This window comes from Misgurnus anguillicaudatus, chromosome 1 (assembly GCF_027580225.2).
Source record: "Misgurnus anguillicaudatus chromosome 1, ASM2758022v2, whole genome shotgun sequence".
Taxonomy (NCBI): domain Eukaryota; kingdom Metazoa; phylum Chordata; class Actinopteri; order Cypriniformes; family Cobitidae; genus Misgurnus; species Misgurnus anguillicaudatus.
In genome coordinates this window covers 1,192,246-1,210,953 of record NC_073337.2, presented here as the reverse complement: position 1 = coordinate 1,210,953, position 18,708 = coordinate 1,192,246, and the positions used below count along the sequence as shown (strand labels likewise).

The following is an 18,708-nucleotide window of genomic DNA, read 5'->3' as shown; positions in this document are numbered from 1 at the left end:
AAGGCGGGGTCGTTCATTTCCCGTGCAGATGAGAGGCATCTGCCCACTGCCCACGATTGTGCTATTAGTATAAATTAAACAGGTAGGATGACCTGAAGGTGCAAAATGCTGTCTGGTTGTCCTACTAGTTTAAATTAAACAGGTATGATGACCTGAAGGTGCAAAATGCTTTCAGATTGCCCTACTAGTATAGATTAAAATGTATGATGACCTGAATGTGCAAAATGCTTTCAGATTGCCCTACTAGTATGAGTTAAACAGGTAGGATGACCTGAAGGTGCAAAATGCTTCCAGGTTGTCCTAATAGTTTAAATTAAACAGGTAGGATGACCTGAAGGTGCAAAATGCTTTCAGATTTTCCTAGTATAAATTAAACAGGTAGGATGACCTGAAAGTGCAAAATGCTGTCAGATTGTCCTACTAGTATAAATTAAATGGGTAGGATGTCCTGACTGTACAAAATGCTGTCGGGTTGTCCTACTAGTATAAATTAATAAGGTAGGATGACCTGACTGAACAAAATGCTGTCAGATTGTCCTACTAGCATAAATTAAACAGGTAGGATGACCTGAAAGTGCAAAATGCTTTCAGATTGTCCTACTAGTATACATTAAACAGGTAGGATGACCTGAAAGTGCAAAATGCTGTCAGATTGTCCTACTAGTATAAATTAAATGGGTAGGATGTCCTGACTGTACAAAATGCTGTCAGGTTGTCCTACTAATAGAAATTAAAAAGGAAGGATGACCTGAAGGTGCAAAATGCTTTCAGATTGTCCTACGAGCATAAATTAAACAGATAGGATGACCTGAAAGTGCAAAATGCTTTCAGATTGTCCTACTAGTATAAGTTAAACAGGTAGGATGACCTGAAGGTGCAAAATGCTTTCAGATTGTCCTACTAGTATAAATTAAACACGTAGGATGACCTGAAGGTGCAAAATGCTGTCAGGTTGTCCTACTAGTTTAAATTAAACAGGTAGGATGTCCTGACTGTACAAAATGCTGTCAGGTTGTCCTACTAGTATAAATAAAAAGGAAGGATGACCTGAAGGTGCAAAATGCTTTCAGATTGTCCTACTAGCATAAATTAAACAGGTAGGATGACCTGAAGGTGCAAAATGCTTTCAGATTGCCCTACTAGTATGAATTAAACAGGTAGAATGTCCTGACTGTACAACATGCTGTCAGGTTGTCCTACTAGTATAAATTAAAAAGGAAGGATGACCTGAAGGTGCAAAATGCTTTCAGATTGTCCTACCAGCATAAATTAAACAGGTAGGATGACCTGAAAGTGCAAAATGATTTCAGATTGTCCCACTAGTAAAAATTAAACAGGTAGGATGACCTGAAGGTGCAAAATGCTTTCAGATTGTCCTACTAGTTTAAATTAAACATGGAGGATAACCCGACTGTACCAAGTGCTGTCGGAATGTCCTACTATTATAAATTAAACAGCTAGGATGACCTGACTGTACAATATCCTGTCAGGTTGTCCTACTAGTGTAAATTAAAGAGGTAGGATGACCTGACTGTACAAAATGCTGTCAGATTGTCCTACTAGTATAAATTAAACAAGTAGGATGACCTGAATGTGTGGTTATCTGTTGTCGTCATCATCTGTTTACCTACAAGGAAAGTAAAGTGAATCGTCTTGTTATATCTGGGACATTAAAGAAGTGTATGTGCGGAGATTACCTGTGTTCATCAACCAATCATCTTCTGCAGATCTATATCATCCGCTGCTTAACTGCTAGTTTAAATTAAACAGGTAGGATGACCTGAAGGTGCAAAATGCTGTCAGGTTGTCCTACTAGTTTAAATTAAACAGGTACGATTACCTGAAGGTGCAAAATGCTTTCCGGTTGTCCTACTAGCATAAATTAAACAGGTAGGATGACCTGAAGGTGCAAAATGCTTTCAGATTGCCCTTCTAGTATGAATTAAACAGGTAGAATGTCCTGACTGTACAAAATGCTGTCAGGTAGTCATACTAGTATAAATTAAAAAGGAAGGATGACCTGAAGGTGCAAAATGCTTTCAGATTGTCCTACGAGCATAAATTAAACAGGTAGGATGACCTGAAAGTGCAAAATGATTTCAGATTGTCCTACTAGTATAAGTTAAACAGGTAGGATGACCTGAAGGTGCAAAATGCTTTCAGATTGTCCTACTTGTATAAATTAAACACGTAGGATAACCCGACTGTACCAAATGCTTTCGGAATGTCCTACTATTATAAATTAAACAGCTAGGATGACCTGGCTGTACAAAATGCTGTCAGATTGTCCTACTAGTGTAAATTAAAGAGGTAGGATGACCTGGCTGTACAATATGCTGTCAGATTGTCCTACTAGTATAAGGGTTTCCGTACCGGATTTTCTATTTGGGTTTACTCCCATAGCCTTTGACAAGACAAGGCCAACCTGCAAGGCAGCAGGAAACTCGTGGAAGGAGGGTCGTTCATTTCCCGTGCAGATGAGTGGCATTTGCCCACTTCCCAGGATTGTGCTATTAGTATAAATTAAACAGGTAGGATGACCTGAAGGTGCAAAATGCTTTCAGATTGTCCTACTAGTTTAAATTAAACAGGGAGGATAACATGACTGTACCAAATGCTGTCAGATTGTCCCACTAGTAAAAATTAAACAGGTAGAATGACCTGAAGGTGCAAAATGCTTTCAGATTGTTCTACTAGTTTAAATTAAAAATGGAGGATAACCCGACTGTACCAACAGCTGTCGGAATGTCCTACTATTATAAATTAAACAGCTAGGATGACCTTACTGTACAATATCCTGTCAGGTTGTCCTACTAGTGTAAATTAAAGAGGTAGGATGACCTGACTGTACAAAATGCTGTCAGGTTGTCCTACTAGTGTAAATTAAAGAGGTAGGATGACCTGGCTGTACAAAATGCTGTCAGATTGTCCTACTAGTATAAGGGTTTCCGTACCGGATTTTCTATTTGGGTTTACTCCCATAGCCTTTGACCAGACAAGGCCAACCTGCAAGGCAGCAGGAAACTCGTGGAAGGCGGGGTCGTTCATTTCCTGTGCAGATGAGAGGCATCTGCCCACTGCCCACGATTGTGCTATTAGTATAAATTAAACAGGTAGGATGACCTGAAGATGCAAAATGCTTTCAGGTTGTCCTAGTAGTATAAATTAAACAGGTAGGATGACCTGAAAGTGCAAAATGCTTTCAGATTGTCCTAATATTACAAATTAAACAAGTATGATGACCTGAAAGTGCAAAATGCTTTCAGATTGTCCTACTTGTTTAAATTAAACATGGAGGATAACTCAACTGTACCAAATGCTGCCGGGATGTCCTACTATTACAAATTAAACAGCTAGGATTACCTGACTGTACAATATGCTGTCATGTTGTCCTACTAGTGTAAATTAAAGAGGTAGGATGACCTGACTGTACAAAATGCTGTCAGATTGTCCTACTAGTTTAAATTAAACAGGTATCTAAACAATCGCTATCACTTTGTTTACGTAAATGAGGAAGAGTCATATCACTCACTGGTTAAATACGGTGTACCGCAGGGATCACTTTTAGGTCCTATACTGTCCTCTTTATAAATGTTACCCCTAGGTGACATTATCAGAAAACATAACAAAAGTTTTCACTGCTATGCGGATGATACCCAGCTTTACATCTCGTCACATCCCAGTGAAACACACACATTTTCTAAGCTAACAGACTGCATTAGCGATGTTAGTGACTAGATGGCACATAACTTTCTTAAGCTGAACTCCAATAAGACAGAGATACTTATTATTGAACCGAATTGCTACAAACATAATATGTCAGATTACAAGTTGTTCATAGATGGCTACACTGTGGTGCCATCTTCCACGGTTTGGAACTTAGGTGTGATGTTCGACAGCAACTTATCCTTTGATAGTCATATAGCCAACGTCTGCCGTATACTGTCTACATCTGACGCAGAGAAGCTTATCCATGCTTTTATGACCTCTAGAATAGACTATTGTAACTCGCTACTCGGGGGATGCCATGCAAATCAGGTAAACAAGCTTCAGCTAGTTCAAAACGCTTCTGCAAGAGTGCTTACTCGATCTAAGAAGTATGACCACATAATCCCAATTCTAGCATCTTTACACTGGCTACCAGTTAAATATCGCATACAATTTAAAATATCACTAATCACCTTCAAAGCTTTAAATGGCCTAGCACCCTCATATCTTAGAGAATTACTATCAGAATACAATCCATCACGCACACTACGGTCGCAAAATTCTGGTCTCTTGATTATCCCTAGACTATCAAAAGTGTCTAAAAGTGGAAGGTAATTTTCCTACTTAGCCCCTAAGCTCTGGAATGATTTACCAACCGATGTCCGAGAATCAGACACAGTCGATAACTTTAAATCTAGACTTAAAACTTTTCTCTTCAACAAAGCATTCGCATAATTTGTCTAGTAAAGGTACTTAACTCGCAATAGTTATTTTTACCGAACAAAGCACTCACTGTCATAACACAGACCAACCTAATAAATAAATATAAACCTTATCAGCATGAACACTTCAAAATGAATTGCATTAAATAGTTTGCCACCGTTTGCCACTGAACCCGCATTAACAACGACAGTGGGGCTTCCGGCCTTAGTCAAACGGTTTGGCACGTATGGTCGGGTTGCGATTTTGGCGCTTTCTTGTATCTTGCGTATAGTATGCCATACAGACCCGTTTGCCACTGAACCTGCATTAACGACAACAGTGGGGCCTCCAGCCTTAGTCAAACGGGTTGGCACATATGGTCAGGTTGCGATGTTGCCGTTTTCTCATGGTCTTGTGAATAGTATGCAATATAGACCTGTTTGCCACTGACCCCTGCATTAACGACGACAGTAGGGCTTAATTTTTAATTTTCTCTTAAAGATCGGACAGGTTTAATTTTCTCTTAAAGATCGGAAGGTGACCCTTAGTTACCATATATACCTTCGCATTGGGCCCCCAATTTGCTAAATCCTCATCTGTTGATAACATAATTATGCCGCAATAGTTAGCCTGTCTGGAACTAAGCTGATTTAAACCACATCACTGTGTGACACTTGCATTACATGTGAACGGCCCCTACGCTAATATGATTTTGTTTTTTCTCTCCCTGTCTCGACCCCGAGGACAATGAGACAAACAGACCCAGTTCCGGTAAATGTGAAAGTCGGCACACCTCTGATCTACTGGCCGTCCTTCAAGGTAATGCCCAGCTGATGCCTGACGAACGATCACCGGCAGAACCCGCTTAATCTCCTTATCTGTTCATATGTGTGTGTGTATATATATATATATATTAGGGCTGTCAATAGATTAAAAAAATTAATCTAGATTAATCGCATGATTTCATGAGTTAACTGCGATTAATCGCAAATTAATCGCACATTTTTATCCATTCTAAATTTACCCTAATTTAACACTTTTCAGGTTTTTAATATTCTAATCATATATACATATATAGATGCTTTATGCAAATGTATGTTAACAACAGCCTGTTTACATTTTAACAGAATCACCAGCCATTGTTTTGTATATGAATTTTCCTTTCAGAAAATTTTCTTTCTCCATTTTTGTTTGCTGCTGCATCATTTGTGACCTGTGCTGGCAAGTTGAGTCGGAATTAGCAAATTTAAAAAAAATAGTTGTTCATATTTTGACATTCTCTATTAAAACATAGAACAATGCATGATTTGTTGAAATATAACAAAATATGACAGAACTACACGTGTTTGAAGTTGAAAGAGTCAAATTACCACAAACATTTCCACATCCATACATTATATTACCACATCAATACCTTAAAATCACTGGTAAAACTAAAAGATTTAGCACACACAAAGCAAAAACATCATCAATGTATGTTCAACTTTTTTTCCTTTTGTTTGATTGACATTGAGACAGACTGCTTAAAATCTAAGTGATCTAATATAATGTTACACATCAGATAGTTTTACCCAACAGTTAACCAAACATTTACTTAAAACATAACAGATTATAGAGCCTACCTGCGTGAATTCTTATCAAAACAGATATTTGTAAAACTGTAATTTTGTGTAGATGTCTATATATCCGGGTCGCGCACTCGCGCGTCTGTGTGCACGCGCTTCAGATATCAGTCAGTCAGCGTGAGGGGATCGCTTTTGAGTCTTGTCGCTCTTAATAACTCTTTAACATTAATCAGGTACCGAACTTTATCTCTCTTAATGACTCTTTTAACATCAAGCAAGTCCTGCAGTCTATTTTCTAAGTCATGCATAAAAGCGAAACCAAAATGAATTGAGACGCATCTTTGTATTAGATTAAGCATTAGCCGGAGGACGGTAACGTTACACCTCTCAGACGTATAAATAAAGATCGTATCAGATGTCCAACGAGCATTTAGAGCATTGGATTTGGTAGACAATTTGCTTAATGTTCTTATTTCTATGAAAACCTTTTACTCATTTAGAGAGAGTCACATTTGTCTGCGTCTCTGTTCATTCAACTATGGGCTGGACCAGGGTCAAACAGAAATTGCGCGTTGCGTTAATCTCCGTTAATAAAATTAGTGGCGTTAAAATGAATTTGCGTTAACGCGTTATTAACGCGTTAATTTTGACAGCCCTAATATATATATATTATTCCCCGGCTAAAAAGCCTGGGGTTTTTTTCTCCTAGGGGGTTTTTTAACCCGGGGAGGCAGCCTTCTCGGGCTTAACTTAACTTCCTCTTCTAGACGTTACATAAGTAATACGCTCGCTTATAATGTTGAGTTATAGCCGCAGCAAATTTAACTGCTTATGCTTTCGTGTATTATGCAGTCGTTTTTCTGTGCTTTTCACTGCTTCTATTAATGTAAAGCTGCTTTGAAACAATTAACTATTGTAAAAAGCGCTATATAAATAAAATTAAATAAATAAAAATCTCTATTGTTTATATTTATTCTCAAACTGTAATCCGTTTAATTTGTGTAATTTAGGATGCTTCAATATTTGATTATAATAAAAACAGATACACAATCTGATTTTTGCACGGTCGCATCCAACCTGTTTATTTTATACTACATAATACAATCTGATTTTTGCACGGTCGCATCCTACCTGCTTATTTTATACTACATAATACAATCTGATTTTTGCACGGTCGCATCCTACCTGTTTATTTTATACTACATAAGACAATCTGATTTTTGCATGGTCGCATCCTACCTGTTTATTTCATACTACATAAAACAATCTGATTTTTAACCGTCGCATCCTACCTGTTTATTTTATAATACATAAGACAATCTGATTTTTAACTGTCACATCCTACCTGTTTATTTTATCCTACATAAGACAATCTGATTTTTGCACGGTCGCATCCTACCTGTTTATTTTATACTACATAAGACAATCTGATTTTTGCACGATCACATCCTACCTGTTTATTTTATACTACATAATACAATCTGATTTTTGCACGGTCGCATCCTACCTGTTTATTTTATATTACATAATACAATCTGATTTTTGCACGGTCGCATCCTACCTGTTTATTTTATATTACATAATACAATCTGATTTTTGCACGGTCGCATCCTACCTGTTTATTTTATACTACATAAGACAATCTGATTTTTGCATGGTCGCATCCTACCTGTTTATTTTATATTACATAATACAATCTGATTTTTGCACGGTCGCATCCTACCTGTTTATTTTATATTACATAATACAATCTGATTTTTGCACGGTCGCATCCTACCTGTTTATTTTATACTACATAATACAATCTGATTTTTGCACGGTCGCATCCTACCTGTTTATTTTATATTACATAATACAATCTGATTTTTGCACGGTCGCATCCTACCTGTTTATTTTATACTACATAATACAATCTGATTTTTGCACGGTCGCATCCTACCTGTTTATTTTATATTACATAATACAATCTGATTTTTGCACGGTCGCATCCTACCTGCTTATTTTATATTACATAATCCAATCAGATTTTTGCACGGTCGCATCCTACCTGTTTATTTTATACTACATAATCCAATCAGATTTTTGCACGGTCGCATCCTACCTGTTTATTTTATACTACATAAGACAATCTGATTTTTGCACGGTCGCATCCTACCTGTTTATTTCATACTACATAAAACAATCAGATTTTTAACTGTCACATCCTACCTGTTTATTTTATCCTACATAAGACAATCTGATTTTTGCACGGTCGCATCCTACCTGTTTATTTTATACTACATAATCCAATCAGATTTTTGCACGATCACATCCTACCTGTTTATTTTATACTACATAATACAATCTGATTTTTGCACGGTCGCATCCTACCTGTTTATTTTATATTACATAATACAATCTGATTTTTGCACGGTCGCATCCTACCTGTTTATTTTATACTACATAATACAATCTGATTTTTGCACGGTCGCATCCTACCTGTTTATTTTATACTACATAATCCAATCAGATTTTTGCACGGTCGCATCCTACCTGTTTATTTTATACTACATAATACAATCTGATTTTTGCACGGTCGCATCCTACCTGTTTATTTTATATTACATAATACAGTCTGATTTTTGCACGGTCGCATCCTACCTGCTTATTTTATACTACATAATCCAATCAGATTTTTGCACGGTCGCATCCTACCTGTTTATTTTATACTACATAATACAATCTGATTTTTGCACGGTCGCATCCTACCTGTTTATTTTATACTACATAAGACAATCTGATTTTTGCACGGTCGCATCCTACCTGTTTATTTTATACTACATAATACAATCTGATTTTTGCACGGTCGCATCCTACCTGTTTATTTTATATTACATAAGACAATCTGATTTTTGCACGGTCGCATCCTACCTGTTTATTTTATACTACATAAGACAATCTGATTTTTAACCGTCGCATCCTACCTGTTTATTTTATACTACATAATCCAATCAGATTTTTGCACGGTCGCATCCTACCTGTTTATTTTATACTACATAAGACAATCTGATTTTTAACCGTCGCATCCTACCTGTTTATTTTATACTACATAATACAATCTGATTTTTGCACGGTCGCATCCTACCTGTTTATTTTATACTACATAAGACAATCTGATTTTTGCACGGTCGCATCCTACCTGTTTATTTTATATTACATAAGACAATCTGATTTTTGCACGGTCGCATCCTACCTGTTTATTTTATATTACATAAGACAATCTGATTTTTGCACGGTCGCATCCTACCTGTTTATTTTATATTACATAAGACAATCTGATTTTTGCACGGTCGCATCCTACCTGTTTATTTTATACTACATAAGACAATCTGATTTTTAACCGTCGCATCCTACCTGTTTATTTTATACTACATAATACAATCTGATTTTTGCACGGTCGCATCCTACCTGTTTATTTTATATTACATAATACAGTCTGATTTTTGCACGGTCGCATCCTACCTGCTTATTTTATACTACATAATCCAATCAGATTTTTGCACGGTCGCATCCTACCTGTTTATTTTATACTACATAATACAATCTGATTTTTGCACGGTCGCATCCTACCTGTTTATTTTATACTACATAAGACAATCTGATTTTTGCACGGTCGCATCCTACCTGTTTATTTTATATTACATAAGACAATCAGATTTTTAACTGTCACATCCTACCTGTTTATTTTATCCTACATAAGACAATCTGATTTTTGCACGGTCGCATCCTACCTGTTTATTTTATACTACATAATCCAATCAGATTTTTGCACGATCACATCCTACCTGTTTATTTTATACTACATAATACAATCTGATTTTTGCACGGTCGCATCCTACCTGTTTATTTTATATTACATAATACAATCTGATTTTTGCACGGTCGCATCCTACCTGTTTATTTTATACTACATAATACAATCTGATTTTTGCACGGTCGCATCCTACCTGTTTATTTTATACTACATAATCCAATCAGATTTTTGCACGGTCGCATCCTACCTGTTTATTTTATACTACATAATACAATCTGATTTTTGCACGGTCGCATCCTACCTGTTTATTTTATATTACATAATACGATCTGATTTTTGCACGGTCGCATCCTACCTGTTTATTTTATATTACATAATACAATCTGATTTTTGCACGGTCGCATCCTACCTGTTTATTTTATATTACATAATACAGTCTGATTTTTGCACGGTCGCATCCTACCTGCTTATTTTATACTACATAATCCAATCAGATTTTTGCACGGTCGCATCCTACCTGTTTATTTTATACTACATAATACAATCTGATTTTTGCACGGTCGCATCCTACCTGTTTATTTTATACTACATAAGACAATCTGATTTTTGCACGGTCGCATCCTACCTGTTTATTTTATATTACATAAGACAATCTGATTTTTGCACGGTCGCATCCTACCTGTTTATTTTATACTACATAAGACAATCTGATTTTTAACCGTCGCATCCTACCTGTTTATTTTATACTACATAATCCAATCAGATTTTTGCACGGTCGCATCCTACCTGTTTATTTTATACTACATAAGACAATCTGATTTTTAACCGTCGCATCCTACCTGTTTATTTTATACTACATAATACAATCTGATTTTTGCACGGTCGCATCCTACCTGTTTATTTTATACTACATAAGACAATCTGATTTTTGCACGGTCGCATCCTACCTGTTTATTTTATATTACATAAGACAATCTGATTTTTGCACGGTCGCATCCTACCTGTTTATTTTATACTACATAATACAATCTGATTTTTGCACGGTCGCATCCTACCTGTTTATTTTATATTACATAATACAGTCTGATTTTTGCACGGTCGCATCCTACCTGCTTATTTTATACTACATAATCCAATCAGATTTTTGCACGGTCGCATCCTACCTGTTTATTTTATACTACATAATACAATCTGATTTTTGCACGGTCGCATCCTACCTGTTTATTTTATACTACATAAGACAATCTGATTTTTGCACGGTCGCATCCTACCTGTTTATTTTATATTACATAAGACAATCTGATTTTTGCACGGTCGCATCCTACCTGTTTATTTTATACTACATAAAACAATCTGATTTTTAACCGTCGCATCCTACCTGTTTATTTTATACTACATAATCCAATCAGATTTTTGCACGGTCGCATCCTACCTGTTTATTTTATACTACATAATCCAATCAGATTTTTGCACGGTCGCATCCTACCTGTTTATTTTATACTACATAAGACAATCTGATTTTTGCACGGTCGCATCCTACCTGTTTATTTCATACTACATAAAACAATCTGATTTTTAACCGTCGCATCCTACCTGTTTATTTTATCCTACATAAGACAATCTGATTTTTGCACGGTCGCATCCTACCTGTTTATTTTATACTACATAATCCAATCAGATTTTTGCACGGTCGCATCCTACCTGTTTATTTTATACTACATAAGACAATCTGATTTTTGCACGGTCGCATCCTACCTGTTTATTTCATACTACATAAAACAATCAGATTTTTAACTGTCACATCCTACCTGTTTATTTTATCCTACATAAGACAATCTGATTTTTGCACGGTCGCATCCTACCTGTTTATTTTATACTACATAATCCAATCAGATTTTTGCACGATCACATCCTACCTGTTTATTTTATACTACATAATACAATCTGATTTTTGCACGGTCGCATCCTACCTGTTTATTTTATATTACATAATACAATCTGATTTTTGCACGGTCGCATCCTACCTGTTTATTTTATACTACATAATACAATCTGATTTTTGCACGGTCGCATCCTACCTGTTTATTTTATACTACATAATCCAATCAGATTTTTGCACGGTCGCATCCTACCTGTTTATTTTATACTACATAATACAATCTGATTTTTGCACGGTCGCATCCTACCTGTTTATTTTATATTACATAATACGATCTGATTTTTGCACGGTCGCATCCTACCTGTTTATTTTATATTACATAATACAATCTGATTTTTGCACGGTCGCATCCTACCTGTTTATTTTATATTACATAATACAGTCTGATTTTTGCACGGTCGCATCCTACCTGCTTATTTTATACTACATAATCCAATCAGATTTTTGCACGGTCGCATCCTACCTGTTTATTTTATACTACATAATACAATCTGATTTTTGCACGGTCGCATCCTACCTGTTTATTTTATCCTACATAAGACAATCTGATTTTTGCACGGTCGCATCCTACCTGTTTATTTTATACTACATAATCCAATCAGATTTTTGCACGATCACATCCTACCTGTTTATTTTATATTACATAATACAATCTGATTTTTGCACGGTCGCATCCTACCTGTTTATTTTATATTACATAATACAATCTGATTTTTGCACGGTCGCATCCTACCTGTTTATTTTATACTACATAATACAATCTGATTTTTGCACGGTCGCATCCTACCTGTTTATTTTATACTACATAATCCAATCAGATTTTTGCACGGTCGCATCCTACCTGTTTATTTTATACTACATAATACAATCTGATTTTTGCACGGTCGCATCCTACCTGTTTATTTTATATTACATAATACGATCTGATTTTTGCACGGTCGCATCCTACCTGTTTATTTTATATTACATAATACAATCTGATTTTTGCACGGTCGCATCCTACCTGTTTATTTTATATTACATAATACAGTCTGATTTTTGCACGGTCGCATCCTACCTGCTTATTTTATACTACATAATCCAATCAGATTTTTGCACGGTCGCATCCTACCTGTTTATTTTATACTACATAATACAATCTGATTTTTGCACGGTCGCATCCTACCTGTTTATTTTATACTACATAATACAATCTGATTTTTGCACGGTCGCATCCTACCTGTTTATTTTATATTACATAAAACAATCTGATTTTTAACCGTCGCATCCTACCTGTTTATTTTATACTACATAATACAATCTGATTTTTGCACGGTCGCATCCTACCTGTTTATTTTATACTACATAATACAATCTGATTTTTGCACGGTCGCATCCTACCTGTTTATTTTATATTACATAAAACAATCTGATTTTTAACCGTCGCATCCTACCTGTTTATTTTATACTACATAAGACAATCTGATTTTTAACTGTCACATCCTACCTGTTTATTTTATCCTACATAAGACAATCTGATTTTTGCATGGTCGCATCCTACCTGTTTATTTTATACTACATAATACAATCTGATTTTTGCACAGTCACATCCTACCTGTTTATTTTATCCTACATAAGACAATCTGATTTTTGCACGGTCGCATCCTACCTGTTTATTTTATACTACATAATACAATCTGATTTTTGCACAGTCACATCCTACCTGTTTATTTTATCCTACATAAGACAATCTGATTTTTGCACGGTCGCATCCTACCTGTTTATTTTATACTACATAATCCAATCAGATTTTTGCACGGTCGCATCCTACCTGTTTATTTTATACTACATAATCCAATCAGATTTTTGCACTGTCGCATCCTACCTGTTTATTTTATCCTACATAAGACAATCTGATTTTTGCACGGTCGCATCCTACCTGTTTATTTTATATTACATAATCCAATCAGATTTTTGCACGATCACATCCTACCTGTTTATTTTATACTACATAATACAATCTGATTTTTGCACGGTCGCATCCTACCTGTTTATTTTATATTACATAATACAATCTGATTTTTGCACGGTCGCATCCTACCTGTTTATTTTATACTACATAATACGATCTGATTTTTGCACGGTCGCATCCTACCTGTTTATTTTATATTACATAATACAATCTGATTTTTGCACGGTCGCATCCTACCTGTTTATTTTATATTACATAATACAGTCTGATTTTTGCACGGTCGCATCCTACCTGCTTATTTTATACTACATAATCCAATCAGATTTTTGCACGGTCGCATCCTACCTGTTTATTTTATACTACATAATACAATCTGATTTTTGCACGGTCGCATCCTACCTGTTTATTTTATCCTACATAAGACAATCTGATTTTTGCACGGTCGCATCCTACCTGTTTATTTTATACTACATAATCCAATCAGATTTTTGCACGATCACATCCTACCTGTTTATTTTATACTACATAATACAATCTGATTTTTGCACGGTCGCATCCTACCTGTTTATTTTATATTACATAATACAATCTGATTTTTGCACGGTCGCATCCTACCTGTTTATTTTATACTACATAATACAATCTGATTTTTGCACGGTCGCATCCTACCTGTTTATTTTATACTACATAATCCAATCAGATTTTTGCACGGTCGCATCCTACCTGTTTATTTTATACTACATAATACAATCTGATTTTTGCACGGTCGCATCCTACCTGTTTATTTTATATTACATAATACGATCTGATTTTTGCACGGTCGCATCCTACCTGTTTATTTTATATTACATAATACAATCTGATTTTTGCACGGTCGCATCCTACCTGTTTATTTTATATTACATAATACAGTCTGATTTTTGCACGGTCGCATCCTACCTGCTTATTTTATACTACATAATCCAATCAGATTTTTGCACGGTCGCATCCTACCTGTTTATTTTATACTACATAATACAATCTGATTTTTGCACGGTCGCATCCTACCTGTTTATTTTATACTACATAATACAATCTGATTTTTGCACGGTCGCATCCTACCTGTTTATTTTATATTACATAAAACAATCTGATTTTTAACCGTCGCATCCTACCTGTTTATTTTATACTACATAATACAATCTGATTTTTGCACGGTCGCATCCTACCTGTTTATTTTATACTACATAATACAATCTGATTTTTGCACGGTCGCATCCTACCTGTTTATTTTATATTACATAAAACAATCTGATTTTTAACCGTCGCATCCTACCTGTTTATTTTATCCTACATAAGACAATCTGATTTTTGCACGGTCGCATCCTACCTGTTTATTTTATACTACATAATACAATCTGATTTTTGCACGGTCGCATCCTACCTGTTTATTTTATATTACATAAAACAATCTGATTTTTAACCGTCGCATCCTACCTGTTTATTTTATCCTACATAAGACAATCTGATCTTTGCATGGTCGCATCCTACCTGTTTATTTTATACTACATAATACAATCTGATTTTTGCACGGTCACATCCTACCTGTTTATTTTATCCTACATAAGACAATCTGATTTTTGCACGGTCGCATCCTACCTGTTTATTTTATACTACATAATCCAATCAGATTTTTGCACGGTCGCATCCTACCTGTTTATTTTATATTACATAATACAATCTGATTTTTGCACGGTCACATCCTACCTGCTTATTTTATACTACATAATCCAATCAGATTTTTGCACGGTCGCATCCTACCTGTTTATTTTATACTACATAATACAATCTGATTTTTGCACGGTCGCATCCTACCTGTTTATTTTATATTACATAATACAATCTGATTTTTGCACGGTCACATCCTACCTGTTTATTTTATACTACATAATACAATCTGATTTTTGCACGGTCGCATCCTACATGCTTATTTTATACTACATAATACAATCTGATTTTTTCACGGTCGCATCCTACCTGTTTATTTTATATTACATAATACAATCTGATTTTTGCACGGTCGCATCCTACCTGCTTATTTTATACTACATAATACAGTCTGATTTTTGCACGGTCGCATCCTACCTGTTTATTTTATACTACATAATACAATCTGATTTTTGCACGGTCGCATCCTACCTGTTTATTTTATACTACATAATACAATCTGATTTTTGCACGGTCGCATCCTACCTGTTTATTTTATATTACATAATACAATCTGATTTTTGCACGGTCGCATCCTACATGCTTATTTTATACTACATAATACAATCTGATTTTTGCACGGTCGCATCCTACCTGTTTATTTTATACTACATAATACAATCTGATTTTTGCACGGTCGCATCCTACCTGTTTATTTTATATTACATAATCCAATCAGATTTTTGCACGGTCGCATCCTACCTGTTTATTTTATACTACATAAGACAATCTGATTTTTGCATGGTCGCATCCTACCTGTTTATTTCATACCACATAAAACAATCTGATTTTTGCACGGTCACATCCTACCTGCTTATTTTATATTACATAATACAGTCTGATTTTTGCACGTTCGCATCCTACCTGCTTATTTTATACTACATAATACAATCTGATTTTTGCACGGTCGCATCCTACCTGCTTATTTTATACTACATAATCCAATCAGATTTTTGCACGGTCGCATCCTACCTGTTTATTTTATACTACATAAGACAATCTGATTTTTGCATGGTCGCATCCTACCTGTTTATTTCATACTACATAAAACAATCTGATTTTTGCACGGTCGCATCCTACCTGCTTATTTTATACTACATAATCCAATCAGATTTTTGCACGGTCGCATCCTACCTGTTTATTTTATATTACATAATACAATCTGATTTTTGCACGGTCGCATCCTACCTGTTTATTTCAAACTACATAAAACAATCTTATTTTTAACCGTCGCATCCTACCTGTTTATTTTATACTACATAATCCAATCAGATTTTTGCACGGTCGCATCCTACCTGTTTATTTTATACTACATAATACAATCTGATTTTTGCACGGTCGCATCCTACATGCTTATTTTATACTACATAATACAATCTGATTTTTGCACGGTCGCATCCTACCTGTTTATTTTATACTACATAATACAATCTGATTTTTGCACGGTCGCATCCTACCTGTTTATTTTATATTACATAATACAATCTGATTTTTGCACGGTCGCATCCTACCTGTTTATTTTATACTACATAATACAATCTGATTTTTGCACGGTCGCATCCTACCTGTTTATTTTATACTACATAATACAATCTGATTTTTGCACGGTCGCATCCTACCTGCTTATTTTATACTACATAATCCAATCAGATTTTTGCACGGTCGCATCCTACCTGTTTATTTTATACTACATAAGACAATCTGATTTTTGCATGGTCGCATCCTACCTGTTTATTTCATACTACATAAAACAATCTGATTTTTGCACGGTCCCATCCTACCTGCTTATTTTATATTACATAATACAGTCTGATTTTTGCACGTTCGCATCCTACCTGCTTATTTTATATTACATAATACAATCTGATTTTTGCACGGTCGCATCCTACCTGTTTATTTCAAACTACATAAAACAATCTTATTTTTAACCGTCGCATCCTACCTGTTTATTTTATACTACATAATCCAATCAGATTTTTGCACGGTCGCATCCTACCTGTTTATTTCAAACTACATAAAACAATCTGATTTTTAACCGTCGCATCCTACCTGTTTATTTTATACTACATAAGACAATCTGATTTTTAACCGTCGCATCCTACCTGTTTATTTTATACTACATAAGACAATCTGATTTTTAACCGTCGCATCCTACCTGTTTATTTTATAATACATAAGACAATCTGATTTTTAACCGTCGCATCCTACCTGTTTATTTTATACTACATAAGACAATCTGATTTTTAACCGTCGCATCCTACCTGTTTATTTTATAATACATAAGACAATCTGATTTTTAACCGTCGCATCCTACCTGTTTATTTTATACTGCATAAGACAATCTGATTTTTGCACGGTCGCATCCTACCTGTTTATTTTATACTACATAATACAATCAGATTTTTGCACGGTCGCATCCTACCTGTTTATTTTATATTACATAATACAATCTGATTTTTGCACGATCACATCCTACCTGTTTATTTTATACTACATAATACAATCTGATTTTTGCACGGTCGCATCCTACCTGCTTATTTTATACTACATAATACAATCTGATTTTTGCACGGTCGCATCCTACCTGTTTATTTTATATTACATAATACAATCTGATTTTTACACGGTCGCATCCTACCTGTTTATTTTATATTACATAATACAATCTGATTTTTGCACGGTCGCATCCTACCTGTTTATTTTATATTACATAATACAATCTGATTTTTGCACGGTCGCATCCTACCTGTTTATTTTATACTACATAATACAATCTGATTTTTGCACGGTCGCATCCTACCTGTTTATTTTATATTACATAATACAATCTGATTTTTGCATGGTCGCATCCTACCTGTTTATTTTATATTACATAATACAATCTGATTTTTGCACGGTCGCATCCTACCTGCTTATTTTATACTACATAATCCAATCAGATTTTTGCACGGTCGCATCCTACCTGTTTATTTTATACTACATAATACAATCTGATTTTTGCACGGTCGCATCCTACCTGCTTATTTTATACTACATAATCCAATCAGATTTTTGCACGGTCGCATCCTACCTGTTTATTTCATACTACATAAAACAATCTGATTTTTAACCGTCGCATCCTACCTGTTTATTTCATACTACATAAAACAATCTGATTTTTAACCGTCGCATCCTACCTGTTTATTTTATACTACATAAGACAATCTGATTTTTAACTGTCACATCCGACCTGTTTATTTTATCCTACATAAGACAATCAGATTTTTGCACGGTCGCATCCTACCTGTTTATTTTATACTACATA

The 18,708-nt window shown here is 35.1% G+C and overlaps 2 long non-coding RNA genes across 3 annotated transcripts in view; both read right to left on the bottom strand.

Moving 5' to 3' along the window:
- LOC129435503 (uncharacterized) overlaps positions 1 to 18,708 on the bottom strand; it is a 45,811-nt gene that overhangs the window by 8,926 nt on the left and 18,177 nt on the right. The gene's annotated exons all lie outside the window — the stretch shown is intronic.
- On the bottom strand, positions 5,143 to 7,200 carry LOC141368723 (uncharacterized). The gene is made up of 2 exons (XR_012371955.1): positions 6,033 to 7,200; positions 5,143 to 5,623 (listed from the first exon to the last, which is right to left on the bottom strand). It is a non-coding gene; the product is annotated as an uncharacterized lncRNA (long non-coding RNA).